The following is a 14,246-nucleotide window of genomic DNA, read 5'->3' on the forward strand; positions in this document are numbered from 1 at the left end:
ACTGCCACTCTCAACATTGGCTTCGCAAAAATGCCATCCAGCCCGTGTGCATTTTGATTATCATGCCATTTCCTCTTTTCCATTGCTTTTCTTTTTCTTTTCCCATTTTCTGGCATCTGAAAGGACCAAAATACCCCTAGGCTCTTTCAACCTTATCTGATGCGTGTGTGGTTGGGTCAGATTGCTCTGACCTCTGAGGTGCTCGTCCTTGTCTCCGCCATAGCCCGCCGCCGTAGCTTACTTATGCCAGTGCGAGCCACAGCAGCTCACCGCCCTGGCTCCCCCACGCCTGCGCCAACAACCGCAGCTCGCCGCAGCCGGCCGTTGGTAGCCCAAGCCTGCGCGCGCCGGCGGAGCTCGCCGTCGCCTCGCTTATGCCTGCTCGAGCTCTCGTAGCTCGTCGACGGTGCTCGTCCAAGTCTGCACGAGCGGGCATAGCTCATCCTCGCCTCTCTGATGCCTGCGCGAGCCGCCGTAGCTCGCCGCCCAGGCCCTGCGCGAGCAACCGTAGCTCGCCCTCGCCTGCGTGCTGGCGGAGCTCGCCGCACGGCATGCTAGAGAGGTGCGCCAGCGACTTCGTGTCCCTGAACACCAGCACCATGGCAACATCAACTGGAGGCCCTTTTGATGGTCCGTGAGGAGGAGACGAACGCGTGTGCAGGTGCTGAAAATGTAGAATGCAAGCAACCTGTAAGTCATGTTTGATGTACGCATTTACTTGTTCTTGGATTGCAATTTGGAAATTACATTAAGAATAGCATGTCACGTTTAGTTTCATGGCCTCGATCAACTGAGCAACAATACAAGAAAGAAATGCCACAAATTTCAGTCTATAAGCTACTTGCTGCAACCCGTTCTGCTGCACTTGTTGTAGCTTGTTCAAGCACAGGAAATGGAATTGTAGCGTGTAGTGGCAAAAACATGTGGACCTCAAATTTTAGTATATTGGCAAAGGAGATACATGTAAACACTACAACCATGATTCAGAGATTAATGCACGGGAGAAGTTAGTAGATCAGAAAATCAAGAGGCACACGAACAAATCATAAGGAGAAGCTAGCTAGTGCTAGTAGTTCTTCTAGTGTCTCATAGTACAAGGGGAAAAGCAGTGCGTCCTCGCTCCTCTGTTCTAGAGAAGAAGCCAGATAAGTATGCCACACAGATCCACTAGATGTTTCAGAGAGTAACTGAGTGAGTGCACACTGTTGAAAAAACAAGAAAAGAAGAAATACAACAGAAGCTCACTGACTTTGACCATCCTTGGCAATGTATCAGTTTATTAACTTACTGATGGCCTTTGCCTACATCATAGATTAATCTGAACCGAGTTCACATCTCACAAAATAAAACAACAATTCATAGATAAAACTGAAATGAGTTCACAGCTCAAAAAATATAGCTCACGGCTCACGGAAATTGGAGAAACTGAGTTCACATAGAAGAAAACTACTTGTGAGTTCACATCTCAAATAACTGTAACATCAATTGCATAGAGATCATTCATCCAATCTGTAGCTTCCTCTTTGGAGTCAACTTCTTTGCTAGAGCTGCAGTGGGCATCCTCTCTGGAGTAGTTGTTGTGCCTTGTGAAGAAGTACCCTCTCCCAGCAAGAAAGCAAGGCGGCTGCACATATATGTGTTATCACAATGAGATGAATATTTTGCTTCTCATTTTTATATTATTCAACACAGAGATATTTGTCGTTCTTGATTACCTTCTAGTGACCATGCCTGGGCTGTCTTGTAGTATTTGTTCTCTAGTTGGCCTTTGCGGAGTGCTAGGTTCAGTTGGCCTAGCTTTTGTAACGTTCTTTCTAGGCTTCCTCTTCCTGCAAATTAGATAAAGATATATTTTACCATGAGGTGATAATTTAAGCTTTGATATATAGAAAGAAAAAACACTTGCCTCTTTTTGGTTCCATTCAGTGGGCACTTGTAACTAGCTTGCCTATGACCCTTTTCACCACATTTCTTGCAAGTCACTGGGCCTCTAATCATTTTCTTCCCCTTAGAATTCGTTGGAGCAGTGCTACCATCATTGGAGCCGTCATTGACACCATCATTGGCGCCTTTCTTCTTGTGGCCACCTTCAAGACACCCTTTGATCCTCAATTTTCTGTTCCTTCCTTTGTTTCTTTTTGCAAGTGGTGCTCCCACGGCAAATGGCAGCTCCACTCGTGGCCACTGTGATTTATCTGTCATTGGCTGAATCTCTCTCCCGTAAGCCGCCTTGAATCTGTCCACGGAGTAGTACTCGTGCACAAACTGCTCAAGGTCTACTCTCTTTTGTGAGGTCACAAATGCCAAGACATGTTGACAAGGCTTACCAGTGTGCTGCCATTCAAGACAAGTACATGTTTGCTGATTTAGCTTCACAATATGCCTTTCACAATTCTTGCTATTGTCCCACACCTCTGCACTCCAATTGGCAGATTCCACAACTTTCAAATGCCCCAAACCTCTTGTATTTGCCCTCAGTTGAACCATAATTGCCGGCAGTATCCGTCCAGATAGAAGTCTTTCTCCAATCCTTCTCCTCTTCCTCCACAAAAGCATGATCATCTCTCTAATCTTGTCAGCTAGTTCAGCAACAGGTAAGTCCTTAATGTCCCGGATCCAATTGTTAAAAACTTCTGCTACGTTATTATTGATGTAGTCACACTTGATATCTGGATTGAAGACACACCTCATCCACTTGAGAGTATGGTATTGACTTAGCCAGTTCCATACTTCATTTGATTCTTTAATAATTTTTGCCATATGTTCTGTGAACACCTCTTCCCTATAAGCCCTTGCTGCCGGATACATCCTTCCAAACCCATGGAACCTTTTCACAAAATTCTTCATAAGATGGTAAAAACATTCCCTTTGTTCAGCATTCGGGAACACATTCTTCACCGCATTCTCCAAGCCTTTGCACGCATCTGTGCACACTGCAAGAAGTGGAGGATCTCCTATTGCCTTCTTAAGCTGATTCATAAACCAAGTCCAATTGTTTTCCGTCTCAGATGCTATGAACCCAAAAGCAAGTGGATACATCCAATTGTGACCATCAACTGCTGTAGCCGAGGCTAAATGGCCATTCCACCTTCCATTCAATGCAGTAGAATCTATACTTAGATGTGGCCTACATCCTTCCAGAAAACCATCAATGCATGATTTAAGTGCACAAAAAAACCGATGAAAGTACACATTACCATCTATTTCCAGTACTTCAATCTCCACAAAACTTCCAGGTGACCTCTTGAGTACCTCAGCCTTCCATCTGTACAGCATCTCAAAACTCTCTTCCCATTTACCATAAACCTCAGCGAGAGCTTTTTCTTTTCCCCTCCAAACCGTGTCATATGAAATTGCGACAGAGTGTTTTTCATGCAATTTTTTCCGTAATTCCTTAGCACCCATACTGGGTGAATCTCTAAGAATACTCACAGCCTTGCTAGCAACCCAGTTCTGAGATGGTGTTATGGTCTTCACCCTGCTGCTTGAAATACAATCATGTTGATCAACTCAGACCGTGACCTGCACATATACAGTTTTAGAAGGAATGGATGTTAGATAGTAAAATAGGACAGACATACGCATGTACGTAATTTATAATTAATAAATGGAGGTTAGACACTTATCCATATTTCACCTTTATAGTACATTTGTCATCCTGTAGGCTGCCAACAATTCTCCAAGGGCAATCTTCACTTGACTTGCAGAACCCTCTAAATCTCTTCTTATCTGACTTCTCCGTGCCTAGATCAAACTCTTCATTGATGGCAAATTGTCTTACAGCTAACCTGAATTCCTTCATTGATGGATACATAGTGCCAAGGTCCATTTTTGGCTGGTCCTTATCATATGTAATCACTACTTCATTTGGTATTGCATCACTAACAGGAATGGCAGCACCTTCATTATCGGTCCCCTGCTCAACCATTCTATGACGCTTTGGTTCAGTCTTACTCTTTTTCTCTTCCTCGTCATCCTTCAAGCCCAAAATCTCACATAGTTGATCCTCACTCACTAGTTCAACTCTACCTTCATCATCATGTGTCTCTACTATTTGTAAGTTATCCCAGTCAACTTCTATGATAGGTGGTGTTGGTTGTACAGTTGAAGAAGCCTCAACCAGTAAATATGGATTATCAGTACTAGTACTGCTACCAAGCGCGACCTCCGAATCATGCATATTCCAGACAATTAGGAAAACATGAACACAAGACTGAGTTAGTGATCAGATTTCTACTATTTGTAATCATCCTCTAGTTCCTCAAACATAATTTACTACTTCCCTTCGTAATTAAGTTTACATTATGAACACTGCTTCTGTTGTAAATTGACAGCCTATCACTGCCACCAGGATAACAATGAATAAACTACCTTTGTTTAATTAATGCTTACATTATGAGCGCTACTCCTGTTGTAAATTCTTCTCAATAAGATGGTATATCATCATTCGGATTTATACATCAATGGTTATCAACAGGGAGTAGATCAGGGATGATGAATGTGCTTCCCACAGATTCCATACGTCACATGAGGAGCTTTGTTGAACTGGAGTCAAACGAACAAACCAAGGGAAAGGTAAAACGTAATACCGTCCAGAAAGATTGGGTTCCATGTCGCCACTGCGGTACTGGGTGATGGGCAGCACACGAAGCCGAGGAGATCGACGGCGCACGACGCCGAGGAGATTGGCGGCACGCGGTGTTGAGGCAATCAGCGGCGTCGCGACCCAGGAGATGGGGGCAGCGTCCAGCGATTGACCCAAGAAGTCCTGGCGACCAGGGATGCGGCAAGCACGGTATTCACGGCGGGCAGCACGCACTCGTCCGCTTCAAGTGCTGATCTGATGCCAAAGTACGTGAAGATAGCTACAGGGGTACTTCGGTCCTTTCAGGTGCCAGAAAATAGAAAATAAAAATAAAAGCAATGAAAAAAGAAAAAATGGCATGGTAATCAAAGTGCATACGAACTGGGTGGCATTTTTGCGAAGCCAATGTTGAGAGTGGCAGTTTTGCGAAGCCCGATATTGAAAGTGGCAAATAGCCGATTTTCTCGCCAACACCAGTGCTTGAGCACCTAGGTCCGGGCTTCAGGGCTTCGGTCCGTTGTCCCCGGCGCCGCCGTGAGCGAGAGCCAAGACGCACCATTGTGTGTTACCATAGATGTCGGATCTGAACGGAAGCGGGGCCAGATAGCATTGGCGAAGAGGAGAAAGGTAGCCGCTTGGATATTCTGATCCATTTAGTAAACAATTTGGCTGGTTTTGATAAAAGAAACAGTCAGATCTAGATGCATCTTCCCTATTTTCCCCTCTTGCCACCAGATCCGCCGATCTCTCTCTTTCCATGAGTTCCACTCCTCTTTAATTTTGTGAGTGTGGATCTCTGGTTTAGTGTGGTAATTTTGGTCCAAGACGCATCTTCTAAAGCGAAGTAATCACAGGTACGTTGGAGCTGACGATCTAGGCTTAGGTTCATATATTAGTATGCTACCTTATGTCCAATTTTGTGAACAATGCGAGGCTTGTCTTGCAATCTTCCCCTGCCGGTGTATTTTGACCAAGCAATTGTAGCTGCGAAATTGAAATTTATTATTGTAAATCACATTTTCACTGCTCAGTAATTTGAATTTCTCTCCTGCAGAGGTTATTTGCTGCTGCTGAAAATATTGCATGCCATCTGCTGACATCTAACAAGGTCGATCTGCATCCTGAATAACCTAGCAACAAATGACTGTCTGTCAAACATCAAGATTCAAATGTATAGACATGGATAAGATGGCCAGTTCCATGATGAGGGAAATAGAATCTTTCTGGTCACAATGTGATGCGGGTGGTTATGGCACCAACATGTGCCCAATCCAAAGAGTCCCAGAACACATTCGAGAGGTTGACTGTGTGTCCTACGAACCCATTGTTATATCATTTGGCCCGTATCACCATGGAGGCCATCACTTTCAATATATGGAGAAGAAAATATGGGAACATTTAGACAGGGTACTAAAACTGAACCGTAATAAAGCTCTGAATGATTACATTAAAGCAATAGCCAAACTAGAGAAGCAAGCAAGGAAATGCTAGTCGGAGCTGATAATAATGGAAAGGAAAAGGTTTGTGCAGATGCTTTTGCTGGATGGGTGCTTCATACTTGTGAGTATTGATGAAAATGTTGGCACCGGGGTATCACATTCCAGAATTTTGAACCAGGGACCTAACCAAACAGAAGTCAATGGAAACGTGACGGTAGAAGAGCTGGAACAGATTAATGTGGAAATTATTCAGGAAACAGGAAGAAATACCAGAGAGGAGGATGCAAACCAGCGGACAAGCATTGGGAACAGTTACGGTGCTGGGGATTGGTTGAGTGGTCCTGCATGGCACGACATGCTCTGTTTGCTGGAGAACCAGATACCCTTTTTCGTTATGGAGAGTATTTACGAATTAGTATCAGGTGAAAGTACAGGAGTTGGATCGCTTTGAAGAAAAGCTGCTGAATTTGTAAAGGTCCTCTTGTGTCATTATCCAATAGCTATACAAGAGAATGATAGATCCAAACATTTCCATCATCTGCTCCACCTATGTCACACGTACTTGAGACCTAGTCAGAAATTCGATGAGGAGCTTCAGTATCAGCAGAAGAGAAGTTATTTTCACGGTCTTCTACGTCGATGGAATATGTCAGGTAAATCAGTTGACCCTGACAAAAACCTAGAGCTGATGGAGTGCTTGGAATCAGGTAAGCTTTGGAAGCGTTGGCGTCGAGCAGAAGAGTACCATGAAGTGGGGGTTCAGTTCATACGTAGGGAGTATGACGGACAAAGTAGGCATTCTCTGTTGGACATAAGGTTCATCAACGGAGTTATGGAGATTCCTTGTTTGCCAGTTGGTGAGTCCAGTGAGTCTCTTTTCAAGAACCTTTTAGCACTAGAGCAAACAGACCCCAGGTATGGCAATGACATCAGTGCTTATGTCACTTTCATGTCTCAGGTCGTCGCTACGCCTACTGATGCCACACTATTTGTTCAGAGAGGCATCATCGTGCATATGATGGATAGCGATGAAGAGGTGTCAACTCTATTCAGTAGACTCACCAAACAAGCGACATTCGGGTTTGATTTGAAATACTACTTAAAATATATATGTTGGGCGTTGGAGGCCCACTACCAGAGTCGCCTGAATAGATGGATAGCATGGCTGTGGTTAAATCACTTCCGAAACCCGTGGTTAGCTTTGGGTGCATTAGCTGCTGCAGTAGTGCTTGCCTGCATCATAATCCAGACTATATATACAGTTTTGCCCTATGTCAAGCCTCCGTCAGATAACTGAGGATTTTTCATCCTTCATGGACTCTTTGACATAATGCACCAGACATCTTACAAATTGCTGAGTAAATTGGCGACACATGTCTAACAGGTCCAGAACATTTCGTCATTTAGAGATGAGATTTGACATGAGTATATATGGCGACACATCTAACAGGTCCAGAAGATACTGTCATTTGGAGATGAGATTTGACATGAGTATATATGGCGACACATCTAACAGGTCCAGAAGATACTGTCATTTGGAGATGAGATTTGACATGATGGGTATATACTGTAAGATTTTTTACGTAAGGTTTTGCAGAATGACAGGAAGATTAAGGGCATCAAAGGTGTGAAGGGATGAAATACCCATGATAATAAGCTTATTAACCCAGCAAAGGCATAGTCTGGACAAAGAAACAATTTCTTCAGGAGAGGTTAGCAAGGAGCCAAGGACAGTGATACCAATGAAACTGCAAGCCAGCTCTTGTTTCAATTCCCAGTAGCATGCTATGTGATTGGACTTTGGAGCAATTATTACTGAAAATGCTATTTGGGACATGGGTACATATGAAGTTATGAACCCGTTTTTTTAACTTAATCAGATTCATATTTTCTGATGTGTCCAAATATGACGGAAATATTATGCAAAAGATGTAAATATCTACAAAAAAGGATAACAAGGGTAACATCCTACCATTCTCTACGGTCAAACACTTTATTTTATTTTTGCAATTTTTAGAACTTAGGGGTATGATTTTTGCCAAGTTCGGAAAAGGGTTCATATGTACCCAACTTTCTGATCCAGCTAGCAGCGATTTAACTGCAGTTATCAATGCTCAACACATAGTTTTTCATGGAGCTCAGTTGAGTTGAAAGCTTGGGCCTCATCGCTAGTCTGTAACCATACAAATACAATTCCTCCAATTGTTAGCTTCAAAACTGAAATGCACAATATAAGGAGCATGAAGGGTTTCTCTGAACATCTATGCTATCAGCGGTCTTTTTTTGTGTGCATCTATCAGTGGTCTGTTTGGGATGTATGCGTGGTTGTTTTGTGTGGTCGACCAATTGGATGCCCCATTACTACCTTTCGTGTCACCTTTCACCTGTGACAGCGAAATCAATACAGAATACTCGCCATCTTTCAATTCTTTGAAGCTGGAAGTGGTAGGAGTTGGGTTGTGCAAACATGACATAGATATACTTCACAGTCCTTGCAGCTGCTCCTTATTCACGAAGATCAACATGGCCATTGGGACAGTGTTGCTTCCAATTGAGGGCATCTCCAGCCGTTCGGCCCCCCAAGGGCTTGAAATAGCGCCACTTGAGGGCAAACCGGTAATAAATTCGGCTTGGGGGCAGTGGGTTTTCCAGTCACCCCAGACGTCGTTTTTTAAAACCATACTCGGCCAAAATTCGGCTAAACACGAAGCAAAATTGGGTGAAATTTAGGCGTTCCATTGTTTTCCGTACATATTGAAAAGATAAGAAAAAAGTAGTGACTACTACTACTACGTCGTTGCCACCCGCCGCGCCACCTTGAGCCTACGCCCCAAAGAGCTTGCAGAAGGCGTTGTAGTCCCCGCCGTCCTTGCTACAACCCTGCCCTGGGCCACCTTGGCGGACGGGTTTGGTTGGGGGCGGTGCCTCGTCGTCGCTGTCGTCGAGGACGATGACGCCGCCCTCGTCGCGACCGCGGCGCCGAGCGGCGATCTCCTCAAGGGCGCGGCGCTCGCGCTCCATCTCTAGCTGGACATAGTCCTCCCACGCCCACTTGAGGGCAGTCTCCTCGGCGGGGCCATGTCCTCGTGTTCCTTCTTCACGATGACGACCCCGTCTCGGTCTTTGGCTTGATGAGGCGGACGAGGGAGCAGGGGGGGCACGGCCGCCCTCGATGATGATGAGGGCACCGCCGCGGGTGCGCCGCCCGAGCGGCTTCTCCGCGGGCTCGTCCTCAACGTTGGAGGAGCGGGAGGAAGAGGAAGAGGACCCACCTTCCATGCGCCTTGGCAGCCAAGAGTTGTCGCTCCTAGGGGGGCCGTGGCCGGGGCCGCCGGGTACTCGAGCGGCGGCTCGTTGCCGCCCTTGAGGTACTCGAGGACGGCGTGGAGCATGCATCCGGGGGCGCCCCACCACAGGCGGCACCCGTCGGTGTTGTAACGGCCCCTCACCGATGTGTTGGTGGTGGACGCGAGCTGCTCCTCGTGGCAGCATTGGGAGTACGCCGTCCAGAGAGCGTGGTTGCTGGTGGCGTACTTCAAAAGGTCCCGCACCTCCTCCGGCAGAGACGCCCGAACGCGCTCGATCTCGGCGGGGCGGCGGTCGTCGCTCGGTGGTGGGGGGACAGGTACGCCTCAGGCACTGAGCCTCCACGAGCCTGGCACGCGCATGTCAGGCGACGCCGGGTAGTTCGCCTCGTGGAGGAGGTAGGCCTCCCACTCGAGCAGGTGGTGGCGGCCGAATCCGTTGGCCGCCTCTCCATCGCCGGGGAATCGCTCTCCCATTGACGGTTGTAGACTACGGGGAGAGAGAGATGAGATGGGGGCGTCGGCGGCGAGAGAGGGACTGCGGGCGAAGGAGTGTGCATCCACCGGCAAGGGAGGGGGCGGTTTTTAAAGCGGCCGGTGGCGGCGAGCGGGTGGCAGACGTGTGTACGCATGGCGGGAGGGGGTGGGGTGCGTGTCAGCGCGTCTTCACTGCGCCGCCCGTGAGGAATTAATGGAAGGCTGACCGGCAGCAGCCCTGGCATTGGTTCCCCGCGGGAAAACGAGACGATGAGGAGGACGAAACATGGCTGGTCGCTGGCTCGGTGGGTCCACCGGGCTTTGGCGCCAAAATTGTTTCCCCCGGCGCCCCCAATGCGTCGAGTTTGGCCTGGGTCCACCGGCACCAAATTCGGCCCTAACCGGCAAAAAGTGGGCTTTTGGGGGCGCGACTGGGCCATTTTTTAGCGTCGACGATAAAAAGGGCCTTGGGAGGGGGTTGTTGGGGCGCGGCTGGAGATGCTCTTACCAGTTGTTTCGAGTTAATTGCATGGAAGTACCACACTTGGGCACGATTGTAGCGGATTGGTACCACTAGTCATATATTTTGCATGTCAGTATCTGAAAGTGCTAGTTATCGACTGGGGGGGGGGGTGAATAGGCGATTTTTATCAAAGTCTTCAAAACATGGTAGTTTCGAAGACAAACAATAGAAATGACCTAATTAATATGCAGCGAAAGATAAACTACAACAAGCAAGCCATAGGCAAGTATGCAATAGTGTTAACGTACGAAGACTAATAGCAGCTAGGTAGTAGGATCAGGATGGAAGATAGTATGAAGCCAATCAACAATAGTAGTCAAGCAATGAGGTCAATCAGATAAGACAGATAAGCAATGACTTCACGAAGACAAACTCAAAGTAAAGGAGGGAAGAGATAGAACCAGTCACTTGTCGAAGACACAAGATTTGTTGGACCAGTTCCAGTTGCTGTGACAACTGTACGTCTGGTTAGGGAGGCTGAGATTCAACTCAGAAGACCGTGTCTTCACCTTATTCCCCTTGAGCTAAGGACACTTAGTCCTCGCCCAATCACTCTGGTAAGTCTTCAAGGTAGACTTCCGAACCTTCACAGACTTCGTTCACCCGGCAATCCACAATGACTCTTGGATGCTCAGAACGCGACGCCTAACCGGCTGGAGGATTCACAGTCCTCAAGTGTAATAAGTCTTCAGGTCACACAGACAGAAAGACTTCAGTGATGCCTAACACTCTTTGGCTCTGGGTGTTTGGGCTTTGTCCTCGCAAGGATTTCTCTCTCTCAAATGCTTCGAGGTGGGTTGCTCTCAAACGATAAAAGCCGTGCACTAACTCTGAGCAGCCACCAATTTATGGTGTAGGGGGTGGGCTATTTATAGCCACAAGGCAACCCGACCTGATTTGTCCGAAATGACCCTGGGTCACTAAGGAACTGACACGTGTTCCAACGGTCAGATTTCAAACACACGCGGCAACTTTACTTGGGCTACAAGCAAAGCTGACTCATCCAGCTCTGGATAAGATTTGCTCTCATTGTCTTCGCTCGAAGACATATGATTTGGGTTGAGCATCACTTCAGTCACTCTGACTTAGTTCACTTGGACCCCACTTAACAGACGGTGGTTCCTATGACTCAACAAAGAAGAAAAGGAAACAACGAAACCACACAGTCTTCGCGCTCTATAGTCTTCACGCAATGTCTTCTCATGTCATAGTCTTCAATATGAATATCTTCTCATACCACCATTGTCTTCAATGTCTTCATACATTTTTAGGGGTCATCTCCGGTAGGTAAACTGAATCAATGAGGGACACTACCTGCATTATCCTGCAATTCTCACAAACGCATTAGTCCCTCAACCAACTTTGTCGTCAATACTCCAAAACTAACTAGGGGTGGCACTAGATGCACTTACAATCTCCCCCTTTTTGGTGATTGATGACAAACTGGTTGAAGTTTTCAACGGGGATAAAGTATGTGAAATTGTAAAGGATAGGAAATTGTCTTCATAAGTAGCAAGGGCTCCCCCTGAAGATGTGCATATAAGTAATTTTGCTTTTGGAATGCAAATGCACATGGCAGGTTGTACTTGTGGAGATCCACTTCAACTTATGAAGATAATTCATCATGCATGAAATGATATAGCAAATAGGATGACATGCATAATGAAAAATGGACGTCTGCAGGATGATCTAAGTGCGGAAGTTATCATCGCACATGCGGAATTTATCATCGCATCACAGTAAAGCAAATAAGTAGCAGGCGACCATCAAGTTTAGGTGTTACAACTCAAGGAACCAAATGTTTTAAAAAGCAAGAGTTGTAAGCACAAGGCAAAATATAATGCAACCGCCCAGATGAACCCGCTTGAAGACTGTCAACTCATACGCTTCTCCCCCTTTTGTCAGTAAGGACCAAAAAGGTTTGAAGACATAGAGCATCTACTCGTCCTCATGAGTAGGTGAAGCAGCAGGGTTATCGTCGTTGGTTGGCGGTGCAGACGAACTTGGTGCAGTGTCGATGCGTGCAGTTGTAGGAGGTGGTGAAGTAGCATCATCTTCGTCATCGATCACTCTGGCATTAACAGTTGTCGCGGAGGAAGAATATTCAGAGTCTTCAAGAGATGGAGTGCGACGTAGGACAGCGGTCCGTGGAGGAGTGGAGTCAAACTGGAATCTTTCATTGAAGCCATCGTCTTGAAGATCTGCTTCAGCACTAAGTAGGGTCAAGCTCTTCCAAGACCCTGTGTAACCCTAGGGTTACACAGGGTCTTGGAGTCCTAGACTAGGGGGTGTCCGGATAGCCGAAGTATCATCATCGGCCGGACTCCAAGACTATGAAGATACAAGATTGAAGACTTCGTCCCGTGTCCGGATGGGACTTTCCTTGGCATGGAAGGCAAGCTTGGCAATACGGATGTGTAGATCTCCTACCATTGTAACCGACTCTGTGTAACCCTAGCCCTCTCCGGTGTCTATATAAACCGGATGGCTTTAGTCCATAGGACGAACAACAATCATACCATAGGCTAGCTTCTAGGGTTTAGCCTCCTTGATCTCGTGGTAGATCTACTCTTGTAATACCCACATCATCAATATCAATCAAGCAGGACGTAGGGTTTTACCTCCATCAAGAGGGCCCGAACCTGGGTAAAACATCGTGTCCCTTGTCTCCTGTTACCATCCGCCTAGACGCACAGTTCGGGACCCCCTACCCGAGATCCGCCGGTTTTAACACCGACATTGGTGCTTTCATTGAGAGTTCCTCTGTGTCGTCACCAATAGGCTCGATGGCTTCTTCGATCATTAACAACGACGCAGTCCAGGGTGAGACCTTTCTCCCCAGACAGATCTTCGTATTTGGCGGCTTTGCACTGCGGGCCAATTCACTTGGCCATCTGGAGCAGATCGAAAGCTATGCCCCTGGCCGTCAGGTCAGATTTGGAAGTTTGAACTTCACGGCTGACATCCGCAGAGACTTGATCTTCGATGGATTCGAGCCACAGCCGAGCGCGCCGCACTGTCACGATGGGCATGATTTAGCTTTGCAGCCGGACAGTGCCCTGGAGGCCGCACACAAGTCCGCTCCGATCCTCAATTCGGAGCCGGCTGCGTAGATCGAGGACGGGTGGCTAGACACCGCCTCGGGGGCTGCAACCTCTACGGCGATGGAGCCGAACACTGACCTTGTCCCTCATGAAGCTCGTGACTCCGAGGCGCCGGACTCCTCGCCAGACTCCGAACCTCCCGCGCCCCCTCCAATCGAATTCGATTGGGCGCCGATCATGGAGTTCACCGCTGCGGACATCTTTCAACACTCACCTTTCGGCGACATCTTGAGTTTGCTAAAGTATCTCTCATTATCAGGAGAGCCCTGGCCGGACTGCAGTCAGGACGGTTGGGATGCGGACGACGAAGAAATTCAAAGCCCACCCACCACCCACTTAGTAGCCACTGTCGACAATCTAACCGACATGCTAGACTTCGGCTCCGAAGACATCGACGGTATGGACGACGATGCCGGAGACGACCAAGAACCAGCGCCTACTCGGCACTGGAAAGCCACCTCAACTCACGATGTATACATGGTGGATATGCCAAAAGGAAGCGATAACAAGGAACAACGGGACGTGGCGAAGGACAACTCCCCCGACAAACAACCAAAACGGCGACGCAAGCGCCGCCCGAAGTCCTGCCTTGATAACAACGGCACCCATACTGACCCGGCCTTAGAGCAGGGCGAAGCAGTGGACGACGAACATGCCACCAAGCAACCATCCGAACAGGATGAATTGGACAAGCAACCCATCCCCGGCGAAAACAACAGTCCAGACGATCTCACGCCGGACACATCACCAGAGCATAAGAACCTTCATAAAAGGCTCGTCGCCACTGCAAGAAGTTTGAAGAAGCAAAAGAGG

At 47.4% G+C, this 14,246-nt stretch overlaps 1 long non-coding RNA gene across 2 annotated transcripts; it reads left to right on the plus strand.

The window, feature by feature from the left end:
• The first annotated feature begins 190 nt into the window (after positions 1-190).
• Positions 191-8,277, plus strand: LOC123047133 (uncharacterized). Of its 2 annotated transcripts, none has more exons than XR_006422802.1 (3): positions 191-690; positions 4,478-5,439; positions 5,640-8,277. It is a non-coding gene; the product is annotated as an uncharacterized lncRNA (long non-coding RNA). The 2 variants fall into 2 exon arrangements; XR_006422803.1 differs by having other exon boundaries at positions 4,478-5,212.
• Positions 8,278-14,246: the final 5,969 nt, after the last annotated feature.

The sequence above is a fragment of the Triticum aestivum genome, chromosome 2B (assembly GCF_018294505.1).
Source record: "Triticum aestivum cultivar Chinese Spring chromosome 2B, IWGSC CS RefSeq v2.1, whole genome shotgun sequence".
In the NCBI taxonomy this organism is placed as follows: domain Eukaryota; kingdom Viridiplantae; phylum Streptophyta; class Magnoliopsida; order Poales; family Poaceae; genus Triticum; species Triticum aestivum.